The sequence below is a fragment of the Neofelis nebulosa genome, chromosome 4 (genome assembly GCF_028018385.1).
Source record: "Neofelis nebulosa isolate mNeoNeb1 chromosome 4, mNeoNeb1.pri, whole genome shotgun sequence".
In the NCBI taxonomy this organism is placed as follows: Eukaryota; Metazoa; Chordata; class Mammalia; order Carnivora; family Felidae; genus Neofelis; species Neofelis nebulosa.
In genome coordinates this window covers 168,386,542-168,412,741 of record NC_080785.1, presented here as the reverse complement: position 1 = coordinate 168,412,741, position 26,200 = coordinate 168,386,542, and the positions used below count along the sequence as shown (strand labels likewise).

The 26,200-nt window shown below is 59.4% G+C and overlaps 1 protein-coding gene and 1 long non-coding RNA gene across 2 annotated transcripts in view; one reads left to right on the top strand and one right to left on the bottom strand.

Annotated features, from left to right (window-relative positions):
- The window catches only part of GNG7 (G protein subunit gamma 7), a 119,373-nt gene that overhangs the window by 52,028 nt on the left and 41,145 nt on the right, over positions 1-26,200 (bottom strand). The window lies entirely within an intron of this gene.
- On the top strand, positions 20,604-23,484 carry LOC131510843 (uncharacterized). The gene is made up of 2 exons (XR_009261215.1): positions 20,604-21,116; positions 23,251-23,484. It is a non-coding gene; the product is annotated as an uncharacterized LOC131510843 (long non-coding RNA).

Genomic DNA, 26,200 nt, shown 5'->3' with positions numbered 1-26,200 from the left:
CTTGCTGCAGAGTCACGTGGGAGGGAAGCTGGTCACATCTCGCCCCTCCTCCCAGTGACCCCACCTTCCACAGCCTCGAACCTTACAGCTGACCCCAGGCCAGCAGCCACCCCCAACGGCCCCCTTGCCTCCTTCTGCAACTCTGCTCACTGAGTGAGGAAGAAACGTCCAGGCAACAGCCCCCATCTTTGAATACTGGCACGGGGCCAGGACGGGGTCCCCCCTCCGCCCGCCACCCCCAGCACTGAAGGGGGCAGAGGCGGAGGGCAGGAGGCAGCTGGCGTGATCCTGAGGCGGGTGTCATCGGGGAAATGAAACGAGTAGACGTGTCGGGGACAGCCAGACACGTTTCTGTCACAGGGGAAGCTATTTGCAAACATGAGCGGGGAAGGCAGCGAGAACGGGGAGGGGCTGGCCCGGAATCAGGAACTCAGTGCGAACGGTGGGCAGCTTTTCCAGCAGGAGGCGGACGGACAGGTGCCCGGATGGTGCGTACGTACACGGAAGATACAGAGGGGAGACACGAGACAGAGCAGCGACAAGCAGTCACAGACCCGGGCGCACGCGTGCCCGACCAGAGCACCTGCAGGCAGTGACACCCGAAGGCGATGAGCACGCGGGGAACGGGGCCCGTGCCCAGACAAGGGCGCCGAGGGTCTCTGTGAGATTTACTTCACTTCACGTGGCGGCCCCTCAAGCCACGTCCACAGCTGGAGAGCGAGACATCCGCGCCTCTCTGACATCTGCGTAAGGGTCCCCCAACACGTGCCCGCGATCGTGAGCTTACGGAAGCAGTGGGTCTCGCTGTCTGCTCACCAGCGTTTGGCAGAAGGAGAGACTCAGGCGCCTCTCACCAGAGCGCTCATGCCGGGACCAGACAAGGCCGGCCGCTACCGGTTCAGCTCAGGACTCCACCGGATGAGTGGACTCCAGGGCGGGCCGCCGCTCTCGACGACACTGGACGTGGTGGCACATGAAGGCTTCTGGCACTTCTCAGGCACGTCTTCCGGCAGGTCCCGGCAGCCTCTGGCCTTCGTGCGGCCGCGTCCTCCACATCTTCCTCCTCTCACGGCGCAGCACCTGTATCCTTCGGACCCTACCCCGCTCCAACCCGTTTTCCCTTAAACAAGGCGTCCAGGGGCGCCTGGGTGGCTCAGTCAGTTAAGTGTCCGACTCAGTTTCAGCTCAGGTCATGATCTCACGGTGCATGAGTTTGAGCCCCGAATCAGGCCTTCTGCTGTCAGCATGCAGCCTGCGTGGGATTCTCTCTCTCCCTCTCAATCTGCCCTGCCCTCGTGTGTGCTCTCTCTCTCGCTCTCTGGCTCTCTCTCTCTCTCTCTCTCAAGATATACAAACTTGTAAGCAAGACATTGTCCACAGGGAGGATTTCCCCACCACGGGTCGGTGATTCTCAACTGGGGGCAATTCCTTCCTCCCCCCAGAGGACACTAAGTGATGTCTGGGGACGTCTGTGGTTGCCATGACTTGGGGGCTCCTGGCATTGAGGGGTGAGGGTCTGGGACGCTGCTCAGCCCTACCCCCAGCCCCCAGGATGCCCAGGAGAGAATGGCCTGGCTCCGTAATCAGCAGTGCAGAGGTGGGATGGGGGGGCACCCTGCCTTAAGCCTCAAGTAGCAACAGCCAGGACGTCTGGGCTGGGAGGCTCAGAGTGGAGCCAAGGCGTCTGCCCGGATAGGGAGGTCCGGCCACGCCTTGCTTCAGGGAACCAGGATTCGGGTCCTCACAAGCCTTTGCTTTCCTGCACGCCGATGCAAGAGACCACAGAGGTCAGGGACGGCCAGTCACCTGGTGAAAGGGACGCTGGCAGGGCCTCATCCACGACACATCAGCAGTGCTCCGGCACGCATGGGGTCTCGGGAATAGGCCCGCCCCTCCCCGCGAAGCTCACAGGCCTGGGGAGAAGCGTGTGATCCCGCAAACCAGAATCAGAAACCTCGTTTCGCCAGTGCGAGAAGTCACCAATGCATGAACGGGGGTCCTGATTTCGCTAGGGGAGGGTCAGGAGGCTCTTAAAAGGAGAAGGGTGTTTAGTGGGAGGGACGCATTGACCCACGAGCCCACCCACATTCTCACTTTCTGGACTCGCATTGCTTAGTGGGGGTGGGGGATGGCTCTTTAGGCCTCCAGCTATGAAGCAGTCTCCCGCCTGCTGGGAAGTGACTGGAAATAGTGCAGGGTCATCGGCCTGAGGCTCTCCAGTTCTACAGGGGCCAGAGAAAGGAGGGACGGGGCTCTGCCCCTCGCGTCCACAGCACCCTGTGCCTGGCCCAGGGCCCACCCCGCAGTCTGCTCAGACAAGACAGGACAGGATGGCCAGACTCTTCCGTTCAGCTCTCTGACGTCCTTCTTGCTTTTAAGTTCTAGCTTTTAAAAAAAAAATTTAGAGGCGTCTGAGGGGCTCAGTCGGTTGAGCGTCCGACTTCGGCTCAGAGTCTGTGAGTTCGAGTCCCGTGTCAGGCTCTGTGCCGACAGCTCGGAGCCTGGGGCCTGCTTCGGGTTCTGTGTCTCCCTCTCTCTGCCCCTCGTCCGCTCACACACACTCTCTCTCTCAAAAGTAAACAAACGTTAAATTTTATTTCTACTTTCGGAATCACTACGTATTCCCAAGCATGACTGCAGGAAAACGTATAGTGCAACTCTGCCCTAGCTTCCCCCAACAGCAGCGCCTTGCACACGGCTGACGCCATCACCGGACAAATGCTCCGTTTGTTACGACCAGGAAACTGACATTGATGTGATCCACAGAGCTTGTTCGGGCGACCCCGGTTTCACACACGCACAATTCGCGTGCACACAAGTGTGTGTCTTTCTGGGCACCGGGAGCAGGGGCGCAGGCTCGCGTACGGTCAGGACCCCCTCCCGCTGCCCAGGCAGCGCCCCTCCTCCTCACCCCCACCCTCCTCGCCACCCTGACCACCCGTCTGTGGTCCTCGGCCAGCAGCACCTTCAGGGGGTCCCACCCACGAAGCCCACGGTTGGTCTGACACCCGCGTCGGCACGAAGGACGAAGTCCACGCAATCCCGTCTCCGGACGCAGAGGAAGACTTGACCAATCTCGACACTCCTCTGTCGTAGAAACACTCACCGAACACAACAGAGTGAACTTCCTCAACCTGATCGGGGTGGGGGGGCCTCCACGAAAGCCACACTCATGCCCACACCCACGACGAGAGCCCGACGCTCAGCGTCACGCCGGACGTCCCGAGCGGGAGGCTAGGCAAGGAGGTGAAACAGAAGGCGTCCGGACGGGAGAGGAAGCCGGAGAACCACGTGCACACAGCACCATTCGCACGGGCACGGCGCTGACAGGCTGCCCGGAGACCAAGCAGGTGTCTGGAGTCGCCCGCCTTTTCCTGGGCTTGGCACGGGGAGTGGGAGGGGCCGGCGGGTGGCTGAGCTGAACGGCCACCCATCCCGATCAGCTAGAAGGGCGTCAGACTTACAAGCCACAGGGAGACAGTCCCAGGCGGGCTCTCTGCACAGCGACAGGGAGCGAACAGACCTCATAAAACACGTCGTGAGTTGTTGTCTTTCGCTGGGCTTTTTGTTGTTGTTGTTGTTGTTTTTTAAGTCAGTAGCTGCCCCCGGGCCCAGCAGGGCGGTCAAAGGGCCTGTTCCTCCACCGGGAGCAGGGTGAGGACAGACGGCAGCTGGACGCCAGCCCTGTGGGAATGTTGTCCCGTCCGGGGCTGCTCTCCTCCACCCTGCTCTGACCTTCGCTCCAGACTGTCTGCTGACGTACCCGTCCTCGGGTTCGTGGGAACCCATCGTGGGAACCCCAACCTCAGGGTCGGCCTGGTTATAGCGCTCTGAGTCCTGCGTCCTGGGAGCCCGGCAGCCCCTGGGCCCTGTGCACACGGCTATACAGCGTTTGTCACTGAAAACGTCACCACACATACGCTGCAGGGCGGACGGACCCTGAAAATATGCTGGGTGTCCGTCCACCTGTCCCGTCTGTCTGCGCCCGTCCGTCTGCCCTTCCGTCCACCCACCCCTCCAGACACAGACGCCACAGAATCGGGAGAAGTTCAAGCAAAGCCCGGGGCTAACGAGCCACGGTTCGATACTATTCTTATCCTTTTTAAATGTCAATACCTACTTTACGTTTTCAAAATTGAACGCAATGATAAGCACATGGCTCCTTGGATTCCTGATGCTCCCGGTAACCTAGCAACCCTTGTCTCTCCGAGGACACGGGAACAGCCTGGTGCGGCATGCCCGACGCACACACAAGGGCTCTGCGCGCAGACAGCTTGTGGGAACCGCTGATGCAGAAGTTGCAAAGAATGCACCCTCCTAGCCATTTCCTACCGATCTGTGAGGAACCCCCTACGTGCCCATGCTGCGTGCCAGCATGCCTCCCTGCCTCCACTCTGCCCTGCTTTCTTTCCTGGGGGCTGGAGGAATCATCGCCTACGCCCCAGGCTGTGAGCAATGGTCCCTGATTGGCAAAAGGCTCTTTTTACGGCTTGTTGGCTCAAAGCAGAAGCCAGTGAGGCCGTGTGCTGTGTTCGCTTGGTGCCGTCTCTTCAGTCCCTCTGTCAATTATTGGTTAGAACAAAATAAGTTTTAGTTTTTATAATCATTTTAGGCTCTACGGAAAAACCGTGAGGATTGGACATCTCCACACCTCGTTTCTCCTGTTACTGACTTCCGGCATGAGTACATTTGTCCCGTGAGCGAGCCAACACTGACACGTTATTACTAACTGAATCAGATTTCCTTAATATTTCCCCAACGTCCTTTTCTCCCATAGGACCCCACACAGGACTCCACTCCGCATGCACGTGTGGTGACGGTTAGTTTTATGTGTCCACCAGGGTGGCCAGGGTGTGCCCGGTGCGTGGTGTGGGGGTGAGGGTGCCCTCTGAGCCCGTGGCCCGAGCATCGCGGGCTGCCCTCCCCCGTGAGGATGCGCTCTCCGCCTGGCTGTCCAGCTGGGACATCGGCCCTGCTCTGCATTTCGGACCTGAGCTCAGCCGAGGGCTCGCCCCGTCAGCCCTGCTGGGTCTCCAGCTGGCCGACTGCAGTTCCTGGACCTTCTCTGCCTCCCTGGCCACACGGGCCAGTTCCTTATAGAAATCCTCTTTATCTCTATATCGTATTGGTTCTGTTTCTCTGGAAAACCCAGATAATACAGTCCCGCAGGGCTGAGACAGTTTCTCAGATTTTCCTTGTTTTTCACGGCCTGGACAGCTTTGAGGAGGACTGGCCAGGGATTTTGTGGGAAGTCGCTCAAGTAGGGTTTGTCTGATGCTTTTCTCACATTATTAGATTGGAGTGATCGACTCTGAGGAGGAAAACCAGAATAAAAGTGTCCTCTGGTACACGAAGAGTACAAACTTCTTGGACGTGACACCAAAAACACAGGAATCAAAAAATAAATTGGACTTCATTAAAATTAAAAGCGTGTGCATCAGAGGACGTTCTCAGTGCAGTGAGAGGCAACCCACAGAATGAAAGAAATTATCTGCAAATCATACAAGCATTAAGGATTAATATGCAGAATATATAAAGAACTCCAACTATTTTTTTCAAAGGTTTTACTTTTAAGTAATCTCTACACCCAGTGTGCCCGAACTCACTACCCCAAGATCAAGAGTCACGTGCTCCACCGACTGAGCCACCCGGGCACCCCAAGTGTCTGACTCTTGATCTCAGCTCAGGTCATGATCTCGTGGTTCGTGGGATCGAGCCTCCCATCAGGCTCTGTGCTGACGGCGTGGAGCATGCTTGGGACATGCTCCCCCTCTCTCTGCCCCTCACCCACTCGTGCATATGAGTGCTCTCTAAATAAACAAACAAACATTAAAAAAAAAAAAAAAAAGGGGCGCCTGGGTGGCGCAGTCGGTTAAGTGTCCAACTTCAGCCAGGTCACGATCTCGCGGTCCGTGAGTTCGAGCCCCGCGTCAGGCTCTGGGCTGATGGCTCGGAGCCTGGAGCCTGTTTCCGATTCTGTGTCTCCCCCTCTCTCTGACCCTCCCCCGTTCATGCTCTGTCTCTCTCTGTCCCAAAAATAAATTAAAAAAAAAAAATGTTGAAAAAAAAAAAAAAAAAAAAAAAGCAAAAACCTGACTGAAAATGAGCACCCGAATAGACATTTCTCCAAAGAAGACCTACAAATGGCCAGGAAGCACAGGGAAGGATGGTCAACATCACTGGTCATTAACCATTAGAGAATTAAGTCAAAGCCACAGTCAGATAGCACCTCACACCCGTAGGATGGTTATGATAAAAACAAAAAAGCAGCAATAGAAATAGCCGGGTTGGTGACGATGTGGAGAAACCAGAACCTCGTGCCCGGCTGGCGGGAACAGAAAACGGTGCAGCCGCCGTGGAAAACACTGTGAAGCTTCTTCAAGAAGATTAAATATAAAATTACCATAGGGTCCAGAAATTCCACTTCTGGGTATAAGCCTAAAAGGTCGGAAAGCAGGGACTTGAACGTACACTTGCACACCCGTGGTTGCACACCAGCAGCATCGTCCACAATGGCCACAGCTGGGAAACCACCTGAGTGTCCACTGACAAATGAAGGGTGAACACAGTGTGGTCCGTCCACACGCCGGAATGTGACCCAGCCTCAGGAAGGAAGGACGACGTCCTGCCACCTGCCACCGCGTGGACGGACCCGGAGGTCACTGTGTGCAGTGACGGGAGCCAGACACAGAAGGACACGTCCCGCGTGACCCCACGCACAGGGGGTCCCCAGGGGAGTCCCGTCCACCGAGTCAAAGAGTGGGTGGTGGGAGCCGGGGGCGGGGGTGTCCGTGCTTCATGGGGACAGAGTCTCGGTTCAGGGAGATGGAAAGTTCTGGAGACGGATGGTGGGGCTGGTTACACAACAGCGTGAGTGAGCCTGATGCTGAGCTGTGTGCTTGGCGATGGCTGAGTTACAATAAGAAGAAGCTACATGTCCTGTTTAAAAGGCCAGGACTTGCTTAGGGTTTCCTCGTCGGAGAAAGGGAGACTTGGGCGGAAACCTACCCGGCTGTGCAGAGGCATGGGGACACCCCTGGGTCTGCCTCCGTCTGGGCCTGCAGGGCTCCTCCGAGGCCTGGTAGCCATAGCCCTGTTCTCACCCTAAGTGGCTTAGAACCCAGAGCTAAGAAGTCAACATAAAATGTGGCCCCACACTTCTGGGGAACCCAGCAGAAGCCAAGCCTCTGGGAAGGAAGATGCTCTCAGCCCAGGCCGCCCAGGGCCAGCAGGTAAAGCTCAGGACGATGTGTGTGCCATGCACTGGGTATTGTTACACACCCACCCCTGCGTGGGGCTGCGTGTCTGGGAAAAGTCTGCGAGCAAGTCTCTGGGGTGAAATGGCAGCAGTGAGGACAGTGGGAAGACCGGCCCGTATTTAGCACAGACCCTCGCTGGGCCTTCTACTTAACTTTTCCGTGAATTCCCCCAATGTAACGCACACGACAGCTCTGGGCAGTAGGTGGGTCTTTCTCCACGGCACAAACACGCCCGGCATTCCTTTGCGTAAACGAGGAAACTGAGACGCAGGAAGGCCAGGAAACCAGCCCAAGGCTCGTGATAACAACGTGCGGCCAGCGGTCAGCGTGAGCCTGGACGGGCCGTCGTCCACCCCGCATGCACTCTCCGTGCGGGTCCAGTCACGTCCCCGGTGGACACCGTCTCTCTCCTCTTTCGCGTCAGGTGCAGCTGCACAGCCAGCCAGCATCCCCGGGCCCTGAACCCTTCGCGGGTCCCCGGTAAGGAAGATCTTTTCTTCTCGGCTTTTTGATTGCGGGACTTCACTTTCCCCCCGATAGCGAGCAGCCTCCAGATGTGTAAACTGAGTTCTTACGAGGGCCACGTGAACTGGGGGCATCCTGACGCACGATGGGCCTTCACCCCGTGCCGGCTCCACGCTCTCTGACGAGCGCCCGGAGAAAGGAAGTCTGGAAGGGTTCATGAGAAAGAGAAGCAAGAAGGAGAATGCACGGCCCCACACCGAGTCAGTATCACTTCTGCCTTAACTTCCTTGAAGCTGAAGGGGAAGAAATTAGAAGCTGAACGAAAAGGTCACCTCCCTTCAAGCTGGAAAGACGTCTAGTTTCTAGAAGCGCCTCCAAAAATGGGAAGCCGGGTTTCCAGCGTAGTTTCCACTGGGTGCCGGTGAGGAAGGGGCTGCAGGGAGGGGGGCGGCCGCTGGCTGGGCGAGCAGCGGGGCGGAGCGTGCCTCCCGGGCTCGGTCCTGGTGCACAAACACCACGTGGGGCTCTGCTGGACGGCCGCCGGCCTGCCTGCTGTCCCGGGCTGACCCCGGGGAGCACTGCGCTTTCCCTCACTGACCTGGGGAATGTCTGTCCTCGTGAACGTTCACGCTGAGATCTGAGGTTTCGATTTCACCAAAACAAATACCGTGCTGGTCCACCCCTTCCGTGATTAATCCAAATAAACCAGGCTGGTTCCTGACAGCATCTCAAGGGTTTCCAGTGGACAAAAGCATGGCCCTGCCAGCCCCCAGAATGCAGAAGCGGGGAGCTGAGCGGATGGCCCCCGAGGCAACCGCCTCCCTGGGGTCCCCGAAGTTGGGGGAGGTTGCGGAAGTTGGGGGGGGGGTTGCGGCATCTATCTAAGGCTGTGAAGTAATCATTTAAACTGGGTGAGGCCTACAGCACGTCACAGAAGGCAACATGCAAATCTCGGTATGAAGGGTCTGTCACCAATGGAGGGAGCTCCTGGGGGCTCCAAACAACAAGAAGCTCCCTGCCCGAAGGATCTGGGAGGCAAGGACCCCCAGGGTTGGGTGGAGGTAAGGCCTGGTGGGGTAGGAACTTTCTAGAATGCGGTTTTCCCCTGGGCACTGTGGACATTTGGTGCCAGTTCATTCCCTGTGGGGCGGAGTGGCATCCCTGGCCCCACACCCTCGATGCCAAGAGCACCCCCGGTTGTGACAACCACAGATGTCCCCAGACACGGCCCCGTGTCGCCTGGGTGAGACTGGAACTCCTGACGCCTGAGCAAACAACTGTCCTTTGTTTCATCCCAAGGAGCAAACACTGCATCTCGGCCCCGGGCAGGTCGGAGGCGTCCGCCACGAAGTCCAGCTAACACTCCATTGAGCAGTAACACCGTACCCTATTTCTCCGTGTTCCCCTTGACAAAGGTCCATGTGCAGCCCCCAGAGGAAAACGTAGGCAAGAACCAGAGGGACAGAAGAACCAGAGGGACAGGAGCTGAACACAGCACCTGCTCCCTGGGGTTCCAGGCCCCCCCAAGGCCGGCGCCCTCTGAGCCTTCGGGTTGGGCTCACCCCTTAAGGGGTGTTCCTGATGCATTTAGGACTGGATCCGATTTGCAGAAACTCAGGTGGCTGCCCCCAGGGGCGGCCCATCGTGTCCTGGGGGAGCTGAGAGGAGTCCCATCGGTAACACGTGTGTCCCAGAATCAGCAATTGGGAGCTGGGTTAAAAATAGAACATGAGACAAGTTTCGTACACGGAGCGGGTCTGACTCCCACCCACAATTCTGGGACTGCAGGGCCAGGGTCGGCGCCCAGAGCCGACGGGCAGTGGGGAGCACAGGTCCCCTCTCCGGCCCGCTCCAGATGCCCTCGAGGTGAAAGCCTTGCAGGGTGTGAGAGCTATTCCGGCTCTTACTACTCTTAACAACATGGCCCTACACGCCAGCCATCTGCTTCCGTGTGCGGGTGAAGACAGAGCAGACCGTCCCAACACTGGGTGGAGGGCCAGCCGGTGGCATTGGATTCATCGAGCGACCATCCCCCCACCACGGCAGAGGGGTCTGCCCTACCTAATTTAAAAAGAAAATTTGTTAATGTTTATTTTTGAAAGAGAGACAGACAGACAGACAAGCGGGGGAGGGGCAGAGAGCGGGGAAGACTGAATCCGAAACAGGCTCCAGGTTCCCAGCTGTCAGCACACAGCCCGACGTGGGGCTCGAACTCACGAACTGTGAGATCGTGACCTGAGCCGAAGTCAGATGCTTCACCCACCGAGCCACCCAGGTGCCCTTAACTTTAATCTTTTAAAGGACGTTAACTAGAGGAGTGCTCTCCCAGCAGCTAAGGGGGCAGTGGGTCAGGTCGCTGAGGCCCAGCTCTGTGGCTCCCGGGCCGCGGGATGCGGGCAAGCTGAATCTGGACGGACTCCCTGGCTCCTCACCTATGAACCGAGAAGCGCAGCAGCACCGGCCTCAAAGGGAGACGAGACAAAGCGCTCCTGGAACCGTAATTCCAGTGATGCGGAAACGTTCTGGTCCCGGGACCCGTCCGTGCTCTTAAAAGCAACTGTGGCTACACGTGGGACAGTGTGAGGCGAGGCGAGCGGGTCGTGCTACGGCTCTCACCAGCTGCAGATATGCGTTCGCACCTGCGCGCGGCCAGCTCCCCGGGGGCAGGGACGGGGGCGGTTTCCTGTCCCTGTCCCTACTGCTGGGCAGCAGAGACACCTGCCTGCAGCACGGCCTGGGCAGGAATCTGCCGGGGAAGAGAAGGGGCCGTGTGAGCCCCAGATGGCCCCAGCTCCCTCCAGGAGCTGCAGGGAGCACTGGGGAGACCTGCCTGCAGGGGAGGGAAGCCTGCCGGGCCCAGAGACAGGATGTGCCCTGGCTTCCCTCCACCTGCCCCCTGCCCCCTCCGCAAGCGGACGCTGCCTCCCCCCTGCACGGGGAGCAGCTGCTGGCAGAAAAGAAGTCTGCGCCGGCCCCCCTGAGCCAGCTCTGCAGCGGGTGGGCGCGGGGACACCCTGGGCTGGGCCTGGGGCAGCAGAGCAGGAGCCGCTACGCAATCCTAACAGCATGTGCTGCCTCCCCCGATGGTATTCTGGGAATCCAAATTAATCCCAGACGCCCGGCTGCGAGGCAGAAGCAGAAGCCGATCCCGGCCCGGGCAGCAGGCCACCCGTGTCCTCCTTTTTCTTAGATCAGAATTGCCTTTTATAGCCAGCTTGATGTCTAACAACCGGGAGGGGTCAAGGGCAAGACAAGGAAGCACCAGAAACGTAGGGCAGGCAGGGAGCGACCAAATCGAGGCTGGGGCCCAGACCCTGGACACCGTGCAGCTGAGGGCTCGAGGGGTCGAGGGTCCAGGGAGCCTGTGAGGGTGACAGGGCGGGGCCTGGGGGGGCGTCCTGCCTCGCGATCCGCATGGCTCTGGGAGGGTCGGCGAGCTGCACACCGCCCTCGATTCCGAAGACAGAGGTGCCGTGCACAGAGCTGAGGTGCGAAGGCACATCTGTGTTCTTCCCACTCTGCCTGGCTGGAGGCAGCACAGTGGGGACCCTCCGGACGGACGGAGGAGCCCAGGAAGCCAACAGTCCTGGGCTCGGAATCGCAAACCCAGGACCGTGTTTCCAGGGCCCCGGGCGGAGACAGAACAAAACCAGGCAGGGTTCAGGCTGGTGGGCGATGGCTGAATCTGAACGCCAGCTCTCTGGGGAGCGCGAGCGGGCGAGGCCGTCAGCAGCCTCGGTGTTTGGGAGGATGACGTAAGTTGGCTTGTATCACTGTACACAGAGTCGGCGGTTTTTCGAAGGGCCCTGGGGCTGGGAGGGGCTTCGGTTTGTCTGGCCTGATCCAGGTCACAGGTGGGGGGTGGGGACTGAACACGACAGGCAGGGGCCCCTCTGTTCTGAGCAGCTGCTAGTTTTGTGCCCCGTGCCTCTGAGCAGTGGTGCGGACACCTTCCCCCACGCCCCCCACGCCACACGCGAAAGGAGCTGTGTCTCCCACGACCCACGTTCAGGGATGAAATGGGGCCTTTCGGGACGCTTTCCCCAAACAGGTATACGACGTTGGCGGGGAGAGCACTATCAGCTGTGGGTCCTGCCCCCCCGAAACGGCAGGCCACGGGGTCCCAGGAGAGCAGCTGAGTTGTGGGGGTGAATGAGGTACAGCTGCTGAAATGTAACCCCCGCACCCCCCCTTGTGCAGTCCGGATTCGTTTCCTGCAGCCACTGTAACAAATCACACTGATCTGCTGGCTTAAAACAACAGAAGTGTATTTCTGCAGTTCTGGAGGCCAGAGTCCAAAACTGGTATCACTGGGCGGTATCATTGGAGGTCACAGTGCCAGGGGGAGGCAGGGGGGTGCACTTTCTCTGGAGGCTCCGGGGAGCGGGGTCCTACCTCCTCCAGCTCCTGGGGGCACCTGAGTGTCAAATCCCCTTCTGCCTTCTTTTTTTTTTTTTTAAATTTTTTTTTTAACGTTTATTTATTATTGAGAGACAGAGAGAGACAGAGCACAAGCATGGGAGGGGCCGAGAGACAGGGAGACCCAGAATCGGAAGCAGGTTCCCGGCTCGAGCTGTCAGCACAGAGCCCAACACGGGGCTCGAACTCACGGGCCGTGAGATCATGACCTGAGCCGAAGTCGGACACTCAACTGACTGAGCCCCCCAGGGGCCCCCCTTCTGCCTTCTCATAAGGACACCGACGGTTGCATTGAAGGCACATCAGGAAAATCCCTCCATCTCAAAAGACTTAACTTAGTGACACCTGCAAAAGCGTGATCCTATCAGGCGTGACTTTCGCGGGTTCTGGGGATTCAGGACCTGCTGTGTCCTGGGGCCTTTCTTGCCCAAGCACAAAGTCTTTCCAGGGCACGCGTGTGTGCACAGAGGAAAGGCTCCCATGTCCAGCAGCCCGGAGCACCCGTGTGAGGCATGGCTTTGGGAGCCGGGAAGGCAGTGGAGCTGAGGTTGCCCTTCTGGAAGGGAGGAGGGGAAGGCCCGTCTGGTGGATGAGAAAGCCCAGGACCAGACAGTGATGTGACACACTGTCGGTGTGCTGAAGGCCAACGTGTCGTCCGCGTTAAAGACATTCAAACGGTAGCGATGTTTTTTTAACGGAGTTGGGAAATGAAATCCGCCTGGAGTCAGTTCCCATGGGGGCTGGCCTGGCCCCGGGAACCCCACCGGCAGCGCCCTCTTCCTGCCGCACTTAGGCTGCAGGCGAGAGGGCCTGGCGAGTGTGTAACCACCAAACACACGCAAGGGGCTTTCTGGGGAGCAGCCCCGGGGGACGGCAAAACGCAGAGCCGAGGCCCAACAGCTGCTCCTTCCTGGCCGGCAGCCAGAGAGCGCCCAGAAAGCTTGTGGGGTCCGACACGCCTGCTGGAGGGGCTCACGGCTCAGGTGGCATTTGAGGAAAAAGGTCAAGCAGAGGCTGGCGGCTGCCCCTCCATGACACACGGTTTGGGCAAACCGCACGGGAGTCAGAAGGAGCTGCAGGTGGCGAGTGGGCGGAGCTGAGGAGGGGAAGTGCCGGGGAGGAGAAAACCGAAACAGCAGAGGCCCTGCCCACACCGAGCTGCCCTCAGAGGCTCGGGGACTGGGGTGGCAGAGGCGGCCCGGCAGGCTTTCTGCACGCACACGCACACGCACACGCGCACACACCCCGGGGGGCGGGGGGGGGGGGTAGCACACGAAGCTCCCCGAGGAACACAGCTCCCCCTGTAATCCGAGAGAGGCGGCTGGCTCGCACACACCCCAGAGTCTCGAGGCCAAGGTGCTCCAGGCTTCCACCAGCGTCTCCTCCTGCAGAGGGCTGGAGGAGTCCCAGATCCCTCCTGGGGTGAGCAGAAGTGCGGCACACGGTGGCCCTGGGGGCACCCAGGTCTGCGGTTCGCTGGCCCCGTGTCGGCCAGCACCCAGGCCACCATCAGATGCCTGCAGGCCTGTGAACACAGCTGAAATCTGCGTGCCCGATCTAAAGCCATACTTCCTCCTGCCCACATTTTTACAATTGAGGTGAGAGTTGTATACCGTAAAACTAACCGTTTTAAAGTAAGCATTTCAGTGGCATTGGGCACATTCACAGTGTCCTGCAACCACCACCTCTACCAGTTCCAGAACATTCCATCAGCCCGAAAAGGAAGCCACGTCCCTGTCGGCCATCACCGCTCCCCTAGCTCCCAGCCCCCACGAGCCCCCTTCCCGTCCGTGGATGAGCCCATTCTGGACGTTTCGCGCACGCGGACTCACACTCCGCATGGCCTCTCGTGTCGGGTTCCCTCCCTGAGCGTCGTGTGTTCGGGGTCCGTCCGCGGGGCGGCGGGGGTGGGCGCCTTGCTCCTGCTCGTGGCCGAGTGATGTTCCCACGTGTGGTGGACACGCTGTGCGTATCCGTTCACCCACCGATGGATATATAGACTGTCTCCACCCTTTGGCTCCCGTGAATTGTGCAGCTGTGAACATCCATGCACGTGTCTTTATTTGAGCATCTCTGCAATCGTTTTGCGTACATTCCTAGGGCTGGAACCGCGGGGTCACCGGGCTCCCTCTCCACCTCCGCCATCCCTGGCGTGCCCAGAGCAGGCCTCGCATCTTGCCCCGTGTGGCTGGCTTCCCCACAGCACAACCAGTCAGCACGCAGGTGCACACGCATCTGAAGGGCACGTGTGTGTCCTGAGGTGACGGGCAGTGGGCGCCTTCCAGGACAGCGATGAGACGCAGCCACAGAACGCGAGGGACGCCCAAAATCCAGCGATCAAGGCAAATCGTGTTAACGCTCTGTGATAAAAAATCAGAACGGAGGCACAAAATCCGTGGTGGCTGAAATACTAACATGTGAAATCGGGACAGCACGGGTAACAGGGCTGAGACAGTCATCCTGGAGCCTGAACCAAGAGGAGAAACCAGAGTGCCCCATCCTGTCTGGACTCAACTAACATTTTGAAATTCGGTTCGCTGGATTTTCACATCGACTTTGCCTCATTCACGGAAATAATAAACAGTGTTCTAGTAAAATGTTCTCCTTTTACATAAAATCAAATTAGACCAAATTAGGGTAAATAAGTTACCGTTAATACAAATTAATTCATTTTTATTCTACGTTAATGTGCTGTTTATCTTGATCCCAGAGGGTCTTGGTGCCACCCCAGCTCCTGCGTGCAGGGCGAGCACCCCCTGGCCACACCCGGTGCCGGCCCTGGGATGTGGGGTCCTGACCGATGGGGGGGAGAGCCCAGCCCCGCCGCTCACTGGCTGGGGCTACTCAGGCTCCCTTCAGGTGGCCCATGTCTGGGGCCCTGGTCGTGTGGAGCATCTGGACGGTGGGATCCTGGTGCCCGTGAACACGAGTCAGACGGCCAGGACCAGGAAGGGGCCGGCACAGCCCCCAACGCCCTATAGGAAGTGAGGCGTTGTCTGCTGGTCCTGAGGTAGAGAGCAGTGCGTGGAGGCCGGCTGTCATTTTTCTCAGCCCTGGTTTCCTTGTCCACAACGCAGGGGTTGTCCTGACCAAGCCTCCAGTGCTGCTGGGACAGCTTGTCAACGAGTGCCAGACCAGGCTCTGTCTCAGCCTCAGGGCCCACAGGACCAACTTCCCACAGAAGTGGGCTCAGGGCGGTGGGCCCCAGACTATTTGCAGCAGGATGCACCACGCTGGGAAGGATTAACGTCCCTCCAGACTCGTGAGGACACGGTCCTGGAGTGTGCGGAGGGGAGGGGAGGCGGCTGTGGCCCCCGTACGGCCCACAGATCCCCCTCGGGAGCTCTCCACCATGCTGCCACCTGTGAGGCTCCAAGGAAGCAGGTGGCACTTTGTTGGAAAAGGGTGAGTTGGGCAGATGGCAGCAGGGGGCACTTTCTTCTGCCCCGGCCGGTCCTGTGCTGGGTCTGCTCCGGCACCCTGCCCTCTCACCTCCTGGGGTCCGGGGGGATCCCGGCTCCCAGAAAGAAAGCGGGAGGCACCACCGATGCTGGTAGCCAGGCTGGGACCCCACAGGGCAGTTGGGGTTAGTTTGCGTCCCTATGACAAATGCATGCGTTGAAGCCCCGACACCCAGCACGTCAGATGAGAAACTATTTGGAAATGGGGTCACTGCAGGGGTACCTAGTTAAGGTGAGGTCATACCTGAGGAGGGTGGCCCTCATCCCACAATACTGGCATCTTTTTTAAAAGAGTCCATGTGGACGCAGACAGGCTGGGGGAAGCCCCGCGAAGATGGGGCCGAGATGGGGTGATGCGTCTACAGGCCAAGGAACGCCAAGATTGCAGTGATCCCCCCAGTGATGCTGGGAGAGCCTGGCCCGGTTCTCCCTGAGCAGGAACAGCCCTGTGACACCTTGATCTTGAACTTGCGGCTCCAGAGCTGGGAGAGAATGAACTTGTGCTGTTTCAGCACCCAGGTTATGGCAGCCTCCCGGGGAGACGATACCCGGGGCTGATGCACTGGAACGACCACCCTAGAATGTCTGCTGGGAGCCGGCGGTGCCCTGTCCCCGTCCCCACACCCTTGGAAACTCGCGTGGTTGGATCGATCAGACGACACGCAGGAAAAGCACGTGGCAAGGGTCTCAGCCTCAGGGGGCCTAGGAAACGCGACAAAGACCAACTTTAACGTTTGCAAGCTGCTGACCCATTTCAGGAGGGGCTTGGACCGAGGTGCGTGGGGGCCACATTTGTCCAGGCTGCTGGGTTTCAGTGGGGCCCAGCGTCCGCACACCTGTCTCCTGAACACTCAGTTTGAGACTCTCGGTTCCCAGAAGGCAGCAAAGGGACGACACTCAGAGCCAAAGCCAGGCGGGTGGCTGGCCCATGACCTCCCGGGACCCAGTGGCATTTCGAGCTGGTGTGAAAGCAATGCGGGGCGGGTCCCCTTTCCCTGCAGCCCCACCCAGACCCTTATGAAGCCACTGGGTTCCGTGATCTGGCCCCTGGCGAGACAGCCTTGAAAATGCAGTGGGAGATGGTGACTGAGAACCGGGATCACGAACGTCTCCCCCAGACTGACTTAAGGGGACAGGAATTCGCCGGCTGGTGTCTAGACTGCGGTGTTTCTGGGATGCAGGAACCAGGAGCCAGAAATGCCAGCCCGTGGGGAGGGCTGTGCTGCCACCTGGTGGCCACAGCGGCATGGGGCCCCGCGGAGCGTCAGGTGACTCGGGAGTGGGATATTGTGGGACGTCGGCGGTAAGGCCTTGTGAGGCCTGTGTGTGATGGGGAAGGCCGTGCACGATCTGCAGGGTGAGACCCCTGGGCTAGGGGCTCCACTGACCCCGGGAGACTGCGCTCTGTAGCCTTCTGACAGCTGAGGTCCTGGGGTGCTGTGCACACAGAAATAATACACGCTGAGTGGGGGCGACTCACAGACACAGGTTCACGAGTGTGAGTCCTTGGGGTCTATTCTGGGTCCAGCGTGAGCAGGACTGAACTTCTTTTCCCCAGATAAGGAATGGAGGGTCTTCCTGTCCTGACACGGCTCAAATGGGGGCCGGTCACTCTTTCTGGGGTGTCCTGGGCACTGTGGGGGCTGAGCATCCCTGGCCCCCAACCCCTCGATGCCAAGAGCCCCCCTGCTCCCTGTCGTGACCACCACAGATGCCTCCACACGTGGCCCAGTGACCGCTGGGCACAGTCATTGTGGGTCAGAAACACTGGCATAGGTCATTATTTTTTTTTATTGGAGCCAGATGTCCCTTCTTGGAGGCAGAAACCGTCCAGGTTGCTGATATCAGTGTCACCCGCAGAGGCAGCCCCTGGCCTCCCCCTGTGAGGAACCTAAACCCCTGTCAGGACTGGGTGGTGTTGGGGGCACACAGGAATGAGGGCTGCAGGAAACCCCACCTGCTGGGCCACACGGCCCAAACAGAGGTCTCTGTGCCTGGGGCAGTAGGTCCCAGGGGCCAGGGTGTGGAGGCCAGTCTGTCCCAGGCTGCGTGTCCCCAGGAGGGCCAACCTCTCACCACAAAATTCTGCTTCTGGAATTTGCCTTAATGGTCCTTAGGCACAACCCTCTCGGCTCCCGGCTTCACCTGACCGCAGGGCCACGTGGGTGGCCCGTCTGCCTTTGGGGTCCCCTTCCTCTACGCGGCGATATGGAAGGTTACGTTTTACAACTGCACCCTGGTAAGGAGGAACATAAACTAGGCTGGGTTTGTTATTAAATATTAATATGTGATTCATCTTTCGTTGACTGGTTTTAGAAGTTCAAATGAACACATCTCCGTGGGCCCTGGGTGCTGGCCCTGCCTCCCGCCCAGACCGGCCCATCGAGGACACGCCAGCTCCTGGGTGTTTGCCTGGAAGGCTGGTGCTGCCCCGGACCCAGTCCCAGCCTGGGGTGCTCTTGCCCCCAGGGGTCGTGGGGTGAAGTCTGTGGGCATCCACGGCTGTCCCTGGCCTTGCTGGGTGGGAGCCAGGGATGCTGCTGAACGCCCCCCACCCCAGTGCCCAGGACACCCCCCGGAGGGTGAATGCGCCGTCCCACGTGTCCGTCTGTAGCACTGAGACCCTGGGCCACGCCAGTTAACTCACAGGCACATCTGGTGAGTCCTGTTGTCGTGAGGCGACTGAAGACCGGGCGGAAAGCTGCAGTCACAGTGGCTTCTGAGGACAAGGTCTGAGGACCACCCCCAGGGCTCCTCAGGAGGGGAGGGAGCCTGACCCACACATTTGGTGGGAGCCACGCCTGGGAGCAGGCCCAGAGCTCTGGAGATGCAGGGAGGCGGGGAGGAGGTCTGCACTGCACATAAGCAGGGTCACAGGTCACAGGTCACCAATTACTCCCTTCCCAGCAGGTGGAGTGCAGGCGTGGGGGGAGGGGGTGCCACACAAGGTCCTGTGTGTGCTACAGTGCACGTGACATGAAAACTACCATCTTACACTTCAATTCAGTGGCATTTGTGAAACGCACGCTTCTATCTACTTCCAGAACATTCCATCAGCCCCAAAGAAGCCTCGTCCTCATCAGCCGTCACCCTTCCACCCCGTCCCCCAGCCCCCCGGCCCCCACGAGCCCCCTTCCCGTCCATGGATGAGCCTGTCCGGGACGTTTCACACACGTGGACTCACACCCCGTGTGGCCTCTCGTGTCCGGTTCCCTCCCTGAGCGTCGTGTGTTCGGGGTCCGTCCGCGGGGCGGCGGGGGTGGGCGCCTCGCTCCTGCTGTGGCCGAGGGACGTGCGTGTGTGCAGTGGGCACGTTGTGGGTACGGATCACCTGTGGGTGGACACTCGTACTACTCTCAGTTCACAGCTGTGCTGAGTCGTGCTGCTGTGCACACGCGTGTGCAAATTCCTGTTCGTGCACATTTTTCCATCGCTCTGGGTGCGTACCCGGGAACGGAACTGCTGGATCATGTGCTAGCCCTGCATCTAGTTTAAGGACGGGCCGCCACACTGTCCTCCAAGGCGGCCATCCCCCTCCCGCGGCGCATTCGTTCACGGCCAAGGTGCACCTCCTTGTTTCACGGTGGCACAAGGATTCGCTGAGATGTGTGCCCAGGGCACCTGCCATGCGCCTGGCATCGTGGAGTCCCTCCCCACCCTGCATCCCTACAGGGCGCCCCAGAATGTGGCAACGCAGGGCCAGGCAGCAGCAAGGCCCGCCAGGCCTCCTGGGCCACCACGGCACATTCCCGGCGGGTCTTTGTCCCTGCAGGCAGGGGCCCTGCTGACGTTCTTAGCTGCGGGGCCCCCAGAGCCAGCTCAGGGCCTGACCTGAGCTGACACAGCACAACAGGGGTGTTCCTGGGCCAAAGACTAGTGGCCAGACCCCCCACGCTGAAGAAAGGGAGCTGGACAGAGCACAGGCCTTGGGGCTGCTGGCCTGGCACTGAGCCTCAGTTTCCCCAGCTGGTGTCACAGGGTAAGCCCAGCCTGCCTTGCTGGTTGTGAGGATGACTGTAAGAGAAAATGTGTTGTAACTCGGAAGGTTCTGGCAAGGGTGAACCTCCCACAGGTGGCCTACCCAACGTTCGAGCACCAAGGAAACGAGGTGTTCCAAGCCCGTATGCATAAGGGCAGGGTCACCCCCGCCCCCCACCCAGCGCTGCTGACATCATGGTGGGTTGGTCTCTGTGGGGGTGTCCCGGGCACTGTGGGGCCCTGAGCAGCATCCTTAGCCCCCCGACTCCCTCAAAGTCCACAGTCTCCACAACCACACACCTCTCCAAACATGGCCCGTGTCCCCTGGGGCAGGATGGCCCCAGATGAGCCCCTCTGCATTAGGGGGTTCCATCAACCCACAAGGGACTTTATGTCCCACAATCATCTAATGCCAATTCTAAAGCTTGAAAGTCTGTCTCATACACAAGTCCAAGTCGCCATGTGGCAGGGTCACCGTGGGTCCCTCTAAGAAACCCTCTGACACAGAGGTAGGCAAACCCTGGCTCTGGGCCTCCTGTCCTTGTAAATAAAGTTTTATTGGCACACGGCCCATTCATTTACAAGGGCACAACCAATAGGTCTCGACAGACAAAGTCTGGCCCATCAAGCCGAAAATATTCACTATCTGGCCCTTTACGGAAAAGGTTCGTGACCCCCGGTCTAGGCAAAGCTGGACGGACCTAATGTTCTAGACAGGGCAGATAGACACACACACAAATAATGATGTAATATAGAAACAATTTCACTCGGTGGCACCGGGGGGAATGCAGGGCAGTTCAGAAGGACCGCGTGCAGAGTGGGAGGGAGGCAGCATCCAAGACAGGCTGGGGAAAAGAGGTCTGGCTGGAGGGGGGGGGGGCCTCGGAGCAAAGACCCTAAAGAACAGGGGCAGCTGGGAGGCTGTTTGGAGGGAAGGTGGCCGCACAGATGTCTGGGGGAGGGGGAGGGTGCAGCGAGGCCAAAGAGGCTGACAGACCGAGGCTCTGGTCCTCGGGAGACCAGGAAGGGGGCACCCGGCCGCGGAAGTCACGTGATCTGACGAAGCTCCCTCTGCCCACCCAGCCCGCTGCGCTGGCCTTTCTCTCCTCCGCGTGACACAGCCCTGCCGGAGGCCCGGAAGCCAGACCTGCCACCACTTCTGGACACTGGGCTGGCTTCTGCGAAGCCGGGTCCTGACCTCTCAGCCGGCCTCCAGCCCCACCCAGAGCTTGCTGGAAACGAGCTTCCTGGAAGCCCCAGGCACGGGGCCACACAGCCCGCTGACACCCTGCCAGGCTGCTGCAGGACCCTTGGCTGCCGCCGAAGGGCCCGGGGGAAGTGTCACGGTGTCGGTGCCCTCCCCCCACCCCTTCCTGCAGAGGACAGCAGCTCCCCGTGCCCACAGGCTGTGCAGGAGCTCAGGCCCGCGTTCCTGTGGGCAGGGAGTGCACTGCGTCCCCGAGACCGGCCGCCACCCACCACACAGCGGAGGGGACCCCTGCCGACATCCTCGCATCATCCCGTGACATCAGAGGTCAGAATCTCAGGGCTGCAGGAGTCCAGACACGGCACCAGGCTGGGTTGTTCTCTGGGGAAGTGACCTGGGCGCTCGGGGACTGAGCAGCACCCTGGGTCCCACCCCTCGATCCCAGGAACCCCCCAGGGCACGATGGCCACAGATATCTCCAGACACCTCCCAGTCCCCTGGAGGCAGACCCCTGCCACCATGAGGCCCCCCACCCCTGCCTCAGTCCGGTGATAGAAATGACTTGGGAAGCCGCTGGTCAGACCCTGCGTTCAGTGCCCCGTGTGGGCACCTGTGTGTTTGGGGATTACAGTGAGGAGCCTGTGGAGGTGGGGCTCCTGGGCTCACATTTCTGGTTGCCTGATCCCTGGAAAGTGCAGTTCACAGCCTTCTACTTCCCGGCCAAGAATCCAGCAGAGGATCCTGGGTCTGGCAGTGTTTCTGGCACCGGCTGCCCCCAGGCCTGCTCCCAGCAGGTGCTGGGAGGGACCCAGCTGTACCCAGAGGGTGGGCTCTGTCTTCCACACGGCCGCTTGTCAAAGAGCCTGGACTAGGGGTGGCTCTCAGTGGGGCTGTCCCCAGGGCACACGGGATGATGTCTGGGGGCACCTGTGGTTGTCACACTGGGGGGCTCCTGGCATCAAGTGGGTGGGGGTCAGGGACACCACTCGGCCCCCACAGCGCCCAGGACGTCCCTGAATATACGCAGTGCGGAGGGCGACAGACCCTGCATTAAGTATTTGGCAAAAATGGAGTCTGATCCCTGCTCACACTGGACGCCAGAGTAAGTCCTCAGGGGTCACACGGTACAAGCCAGGGTGACCCCGGCCTCGATAAGTCACCCCTCTGCTCCCCCTCAGCTCAGGTCGTGCGCTGCGTGTGCACATCAGCGACACGCTGGCTGGGAAGGGCGAGGAAGGTAAAGCCTACGGCGGCCAGGCAGAGGCTCCGGTGGGACAGGGCAGGGCTGGACTGACCCCACGTTTCTGTCACCGGCAACGGGGTGAAGCAGATCTCCAGACGGTATTTCCCAGCCTTCTGGTCAGTTCGGCACAGCACACACACGCGGAAGGCAGGGAAGAAAGCGTGGACAGGCGCCAAGGCCAGCAGCTTGGGCCTGCTGCAGGAGGGGGACCCGAGGAGGACGCACACATGGCCAGAGGGCCCTACAGACGGAGGGGCCTGGAGCCCAGCCACCCCACCAGAGAGCCCGCCCCTCTGGCCTGCACGGCGGGGCTGACACGGCTGCCCTGGCCGGGGCCCCGCACTCGGACGGCCCACCCTGTCCTAACACCGCTCTCCCCGCCCCCAATCTCCCCCCGGGTCTGTGATCGGCCCCGTGGCTGAGCCCCACCAAGTGCTCCGGGGACGCCTGGGCAGGTGGGGGTGCGGCACCGGGGGCATCTGAATTTCCAAGTGGAGAGCGACCTGGAGTCCCTCCGGAGTTCAAGCCCGGCTAAACTGCTGTCCTCAGTGGGGCGACCCTGGCCCCACCCCCTCAATGCCAGGAGCCCCCCAGCTGCGACAACCACAGATGTCCCCAGATACTGTCCAGTGTCCCCTGGGCCAGAGCTGCCTTTAGTTGGAAAATGCTGGCCTGGACCAGGAACTGGGCTCCTCCAGGGAGGCTGAGTTGACCCACGGTGGGGGGGGCTAAGCCTGCACTTGCCTCTGCGGCCCCCACCCCGCCTCGGGGGTCGGGAGCCTCGGCCCCTGCGTCAGCCAGGTCGGCGTGGGACCAGCCCAGACACAGGGGCTCATCCGTCCTTCTGCCTCCGACGCTCCTGACCATCCCGCGGGGGTTGGCGTGGACGTCCCCTCTCCAGAGACCTCCCTGGACCCCCGGCTGCAGAGTCTGTCTTCCCGTCCCCTCATCGCCAGGTCGCCAGTACATCTCCCAGGTCGGGTAATGATGACCGACCGTCCGCAGCACGTGACAGCCGTTGGGTCAGGACTCGCTGACTCGCCTGGTCGTTCACCCCTCTTTCCCTGCCCAGCTCCCACCTGTTCACCCCGACGCCTGGTCCCCAAGGCGGAGCACCCCCCTCCTCCGACTGCAGACCGCAGCCCCCAACCTCACTTTCCTTCCTTCCGGACATGTTTTTAAATGGAGTTTTCAGTTGGAATAATTTGGGATTTACAGAAAACTGGCAGAGACAGAAGAGAGAGCTCCGTCCGCCCTCCAACCAGCACCCCTCGTGGGAGCACCCTTCCTCCCAGGGCGCGTCTGTCACAGTGATGTGGCCGCGCCTGACAAGCGTGACCATCCTGTCTCCGTGGTGTCCTCGGCTCTGCCCCAGTCCCTCGGGTTTTCCTTGCTACCTTCTCAGCAAATCTGAGTGACTTTTCACTTAATAAAATGTCATTTAGCATTTTTTATTGTTGTTTCTAAGTCGATTTATAAAACGTAGATATCTTCTCAGTTTTAACTTTGAGTCCACTGACTTGATGAATAGAACGCGCATGAGGGGCGCCTGGGGGCTCAGCTGGCTGGGTGTCCGACTCTTGGTTTCGGCTCAGGTCATGACCCCAGGGGTGGGGGATCGAGGCCCACATCAGGCTCCTCGCTGAGCACAGAGCCTGCTTGGGATTCTCTCTTTCTCTCTCTCTCTCCCTCTGCCTCTCTCCCTCACTCACTCGCTCTCTCAAAAAACATAAATAAATAAGTAAATAAAAATAGAACCTGCAAGAAACAAAAAGTCTTTGGATTTGAGAACTTCTGTCCTAAAGCAAGGTCAGAAGACCAGGACCCTCCATGCGGTTCTGCACACAGAGTTTTTTTTTTTTTTTTAGGTTTATTTATTTTTGAGAGAGAGAGAGACAGACAGAGACAGAGTGTGAGTGGGGGAGGGGCAGAGAGAGAGGGAGACACGGAATCTGAAGCGAATCCAGGGTCCGAGCTGTCAGCACAGAGCCCGACGCGGGGCTCGAACTCACGGACCGCGAGATCGTGACCTGAGCCGAAGTTGGATGCTCAACCGACTGAGCCACCCAGGTGCCCCTTGCTCACAAAGTCTTAATGGCATGTGGCCACATCAACCTGTTGTCTCTGGCAGCTTCCGTGCTGCAAGGGCAATGCTGAGTTGTTACAACGGAGACTTTCCAGCCTGCAAAGGTTACAAATACTTAAGGTATAGCCCTCCCCAGAAAAAGTTGGCCACGCTCGGTCTAGATTACAGCAAGTCTGTACTGGTGCTTATACACAGCAGGTCCACGCCTTACCAGAGCGCAGGCCCTCGCAGATGCTGGAATATCGTCAAGGTACTCATCACATAACATCTTTTAAGGCAAACGCCACTGTGGAACATATTGACCCGTGAGCAGGAGTGAGGCGCCCACCCCCGCTGCCCCGCGGACAGACCCCTAACACACGACGCTCAGGGAGGGAACCAGACACGAGAGGCCACACGGGGTGTGAGTCCACGTGTGTGAAAGGTCCAGAACAGACTCATCCACGGACGGAAGGGGGTTCATGGGGGCTGGGGGTGATGGGGGTTGGGGGTGATAGTTGATGGGGATGGGGTTGCTTTTTGGGCTGATGGAATTAAATAATGCAATGGTTGCACAAGCATGTAAATGTACTAAAACACACTGAACTATATGCTTTAAAAGGGTGAATTGTGTGGTGAGTGGATTATATCTCAACAAAGCTGTTATCAAAACATTTTTTTAACCCATAGAATTAAGAAAACAGCCAATAGGCCTGCACTTGGGCTCCCGCTGCCCTGTGTCCCCTCCACGCACCAGGTCTGGCCCCCGCTGCCCTCCCCCCACTGCTATCCACACCACAGACACACTTTCGGCCCCCACCCCAACCCAGGGCAGGGTCCACCCCAAGGGGACACTCAGCCATGAGAACAACAGGACACAGAAAAGGGGAAAAAAGTTAAAATCGTTCTCTATCCAAGCAAATTAGGAAGGTCTCGGGCAAGAATGCAACATTTCCAAGCCATTAAGAGCAAAAGAGAAGATTTCCAGGAACATCCCAGCTGTGGGAGGGCTCCCTGGGCCACGGTGGCAGCCACCTTCCTCATGCCATCGGCACCCCTGGCTGGAAGCTGCAGCCGCACACAGAAGCAGGCTGCGGGGTGGGAGTGCCGGCCGCACTCGGGCTGCTCTGTGCCCCTGGGCCCACCCTCCCAGCTGGGTTTCCGTCTTCCTTTATAAAAGGGGTGAAGGCTCCCCTGCTGGCAGAGGGCCCTGAAGGTCGGAGCATAGCTCGGCTAAGTGACTTGCAAACAGAGGCCCATCTACGTGGCTTTGACCGGCTCTGGGGCCGCCTCCTGGGGCGACCCAGCCCCCCTTCCCTCGGGCACAGCCTCCCTTACTGAGGACGGAGTCCAGCCCCCTTCCCATGGTGCACTGAATAAGGACCCCACAGACTCATGCCCACGGGAGCCTCAGAAGGTGCCTGACACGAACTGAATTGTGTCCCCCAGATTCCTATGTTGAAGCCTTAACCCCCAATGTGATCACGGTTGGAGATGGGGCCTTATAAGAGGTGATCAATTTAAACGAGGTTACAAGGGCGGCCCCGGTCTGCACAGAATGACGGCCCTGCGGGGACACGGCGAGAGGTCAGAATCTGCACACCCAGGAGAGCGGCCTCAGCAGGACCCAGCCCTGACGACAGCCTGGTCTCAGACCTCCCGCCTCTAGAACCCTGAGGATGAACACTTCACTGTTTAGCTGCCCCTTCAGTGGGACTTGGTTAGGGCAGCTGGAGTAGGCTCTGGGGACCTTATCTGAACATGGGCCAAGTCTCTGCAGGTGTGACTGCTTCGATTAACAATGAGACCATGCAGGATCAGGGTGGGCCCCCACCCCGGGACTGGTGTCCTTATCGGAAGAGAGACACGCAGGGAGAGGCAGGCGCTGCGGGGACAGGCCACGGGCTGCTGGGCCCCCAGGAACTGGAGGAGGGGGCAGGAACCATCCCCTGGAGCCTCTGGAGGGAGCTTGGCCCCACCCCACTGTGACCTCAGCCATATGGCCCCGGAACGTGGAAGAACAAAATTCTGTATTTAAAAAAAAAAAAAAAAAAATGTTTACTTTTGAAAGAGAGAGAGAGTGTAGAGGAGAGAGAGAGAATC